Raw genomic sequence first — 4,203 nt, 5'->3', positions numbered from 1 at the left:
TTGCTCTGTCTCATTGGAAAATCAGGAATTTCTGTGGTGTGCTTCCTTCCAGAACTTTGTGTCCAGAGTCAGCTCCTGCCCCTTCCCCTCAGGAATTCAGCTGGAGGCTCCTTGACCACTGTCCACCCCAGCCTGGGGGAACACAATGAATGGAGAGGATTTAAATCCATGAAAACTTCCCAAGCATCCTGCAGCTCTTCCCATCAGTGGCCCAGCAGCCAGGGATTGTTTTTCATCCCCCCACTCCCGGAATTTCAGGAGAAGGAACCCTTTGGAAATCCCTGCTCAAGCCTCTGGGTGATCAGGAGATGGATGGGCTGAGAGATGCTCCAGGGTGGTCCCAGCATTCCACGGATTTCCCATCCCAGGAGCTGGAAAAAACTCAGGGGAAGAGAGCTGGAAATCCTCATGGCCTTTGCTGTGCTGGGAGACCTCAGCAGGGAAATAAATAAAAATAAATGAAGCTGGGAATCGCTGGGATTTCTGTGGCAGTGCACCAGAGTAGGGGGAATTGTCCTTGCTGTCATCAGGGGTGTAAATCCCAGGATTGTCACTTTTTTGGGATGCTGCAGCACATATAGATAGAAGATCCCCTTTAAAAACAAATATATCAGTTATTTCCCCGGGTTTTTCCTTTGCTCCAGATCATTCCCAAGGTCTGCTGCCCTCTGGACAAGCTCCAGCACCCAAACCAGCTGGGAATTCTCCTGCTGGGCAGGAGTGGATCCCACTGGACTTGTGCTGTGAGAGATAAAATCCGAGTTATGATTAATGTGCTGCAGATAGAAACAGCACAAATGATCCCTGCAAAGTTATTTTCCTCTTTCATTTCTGCCATTAAAAAAAAAAAAAAATAAAGGAATTACTTTTAATATCCCTGAGTGCTGGAAATGTGAACATCTTGGAAATGCCTTGGAAAGGCTGGAAAGGATCCAGTCCTGGAGCACAAAAGTCTCACGCTCAAACCTCCAGTGAGGGTTTCAAAAAGTGATGGCTCGGAGCTGTAGCCATGGCGAGAAAACAAAATATATTGGGAAAAGAAACAGGAAAAGATGGGAAAAGGGGATTGAGGGCAGCTGGAAAGGAAGGGGAAGGGAAGGGAAGGGAAGGGAAGGGAAGGGAAGGGAAGGGAAGGGAAGGGAAGGGAAGGGAAGGGAAGGGAAGGGAAGGGAAGGGAAGGGAAGGGAAGGGAAGGGAAGGGAAGGGAAGGGAAGGGAAGGGAAGGGAAGGGAAGAGAAGGGAAGAGAAGGGAAGAGAAGAGAAGAGAAGAGAAGAGAAGAGAAGAGAAGAGAAGAGAAGAGAAGAGAAGAGAAGAGAAGAGAAGAGAAGAGAAGAGAAGAGAAGAGAAGAAAGAGAAGAGAAGAGAAGAGAAGAGAAGAGAAGAGAAGAGAAGAGAAGAGAAGAGAAGAGAAGAGAAGAGAAGAGAAGAGAGAATAAAAATCCATTTGAAGTTTGGGTTGGAAGGGCCCTCAAAGCTCATCCAGCTCCAGGGGCAGGGACACCTCGCACCATCCCAGGTTGCTCCAAGGCCAGACTTTGCCCTGGCTGAGAACTCTGGAGCTGGGGGGGATTTTGAGGATGGACCAGACGAGGCATCCCGAGGGTTTTTGGCTGAGCATCATCCCCGGGCTGGCCGGGAGCAGATTCCCGGCGGCTCCTGGGGTGCCCGGTGCCAGCCCTGCCCGTGGGGAGAAGTTTGGCACCGCAGGGAGCCGCTGGTGTTTTCCCCACCGTGCCATGTGCGGGGAAAAGGAGGAGCGGAGGGAGAAAGCCCTTTCACCACGAAAATTAGGAAAGGAAAAGCCAAAAAAAAAAAAAAAAAAAAAAAAAAAAAAAAAGCAAAAAGCTCCCCCCAGCCCAAGCCATTAGCACGGGCATTGTAGCATGAAACACAAACCCTTCCTCCCGAGCCACACAAAGGCCGGGCAGAGTAATTAATGCAATGAAAGGGCCGGGGCTTGCAGATGGAGATGCGGGAATAAAGGCGCTCCCCGGCGCTGCGCTGTCATGCATCGCATGCTGCATCTGTTATGGAAATCAGGGCTAGCGGGGCCTTTTGTTCGGGCCAAAGCCCTCCCAACAGGGATTTGGCCGCGGTAGATTTTCTTGTTATTAAACACGATCTCGGGCTAGTTGAGAGCAGATGCTGCCGCAGCGTTTGGAACTAAGAAGGGAGCTGGGAGCATCCCCGAGAAGTCTGGGAGGTTGCAGCCCCGCTCCCTGCTTTGCACATCAATGCTGCTGCCACCAGCTGAGCCTTCTGGGCACCCCCTCCCTGCATGGACAGCGCTCAAACCAGGACGTTTCTCCCTCTCTCAGCCCCTAAATTATCAGGCTAGCAGGGATCTGAAGCCTTGAGAGGAGGAACATCAGGAGATGGGCAAAGATTTTTAAAAGAGGCTCTCAGCTCGATGTGGTTTTCCAGGTTTTTATTTTTTGATGTCCAGGGGAAAGAGCGGGACGAGCAGGAAGGGTGGGGGGTTTATCCAGGCTCTGGACAGGGTGGGATTCTACGGGAAGGAGGGGTCCAGGTTTATCTGATCAGAGTCACGGAGGAAAACATGGCCTGAGCGCAGTGTAAAAAAAAATCACACGCTCCAAACACATCTCTGCCCTCCCCGTCCCCGCAAGGCACCCGAAAAGCCGCAAAATGTGATTAAAAATCCCTCTGATGTGCTCTGCGCTGGATGTTTGCCCCAGCCACGGTGAGGAAGGAGAGGAGCGGAGCAGCACGGGGATGTCGGGGTCACAATGGGAGGCGACAAAAACCACGGGAGAATCCCCGCAGAGGCACATCAGCACCTGGGGGTGATGTCTGGGGGTTTGGGGTGGGATTGGCGCCGGCAGGTCTGGAGAAAAGGATCCCGGAGCTGGGATGTGCCGCAGCTCGGGGCAGGATGCGCAGGGAAGGGGTAGAGGTGCAGCTGTAGGAGCACATCCCGTTTGCTCAGGGGTGATCCCAGGTTTGCCAGGGAAGGGCAAAACTGCAAAAAATGGGGGTGGAGAAAGGGGATTTTGGAATCTGGGGTGGAATATTAAAGCTCAGCCCGTTCCATCCCTTTGTCATGTCCAGAGACACCTTCCACCATCCCAGGCTGCTCCAAGCCCTGTCCAGCCTGGCCTGGGACACTGCCAGGATCCAGGGCCAGCCACTGCTGCTCTGGGCAGGAGGAGGGGTTTTCATGTCCATCCATCCATCATCCATCCATCCATCCATCCATCCATCCATCCATCCATCCATCCATCCATCCATTCCCTGCTGTGGACCACGGAAAATGAATAGGACAAAGATAATCAAATTCACCCTGAAAAGGACAAAGAGCATCAAACACATCCTGAGAAGGACAAAGAACATGAAAACGCCTCCAAAACAGAAAAAGTGGCACCAGAACACATCTTGAGAGGGGCAGAGAGCACCAAAACTCATCCTGAGAAGGACAAGGAGCACAAAAACTCATCCTGAGCAAGGCAGAGACCACTAAAACTCATCCTGATCATGGCAGAGACACCAAACACCTCCTGAGCAGGGCAGAGGGCACCAAAACTCATCCTGAAAAGGACAAGGAGCACAAAAACACATCCTGATCATGGCAGAGGCACCAAACACTTCCTGAGCAGGGCAGAGAGCACCAAAACTCATCCTGAGAAGGACAAAGAGCACAAAAACTCATCCTGAGCTGGGCAGAGGACACCAAACACTTCCTGAGCAGGACAGAGAGCACCAAAACTCATCCTGAGCAGGACAAAGAGCACCAAAACTCATCCTGAAAAGGACAAGGAGCACAAAAACTCATTCTGAGCTGGGCAGAGGGCACCAAAACTCATCCTGAGCAGGACAAAGAGCACAAAAACTCATCCTGAGAAGGACAAGGAGCACTAAAACACATCCTGATCATGGCAGAGGCACCAAACACTTCCTGAGCAGGACAGAGAGCACCAAAACTCATCCTGAGCAGGACAAGGAGCACAAAAACTCATCCTGAGAAGGACAAGGAACACCAAAACTCATTCTGAGCTGGGCAGAGAGCACCAAAACTCATCCTGAGCAGGACAAAGAGCACCAAAATTCATCCTGAGCAGGACAAAGAGCACCAAAACTCATCCTGAAAAGGACAAGGAGCACCAAAACTCATCCTGAGCTGGGCAGAGGCACCGAACACCTCCCGAGCAGACAAAGCTCAGCAAACCCATGCTTCTGTGCCA

This window comes from Lonchura striata, chromosome 8 (assembly GCF_046129695.1).
Source record: "Lonchura striata isolate bLonStr1 chromosome 8, bLonStr1.mat, whole genome shotgun sequence".
In the NCBI taxonomy this organism is placed as follows: domain Eukaryota; kingdom Metazoa; phylum Chordata; class Aves; order Passeriformes; family Estrildidae; genus Lonchura; species Lonchura striata.
Note: the sequence above shows the minus strand (reverse complement) of the source record.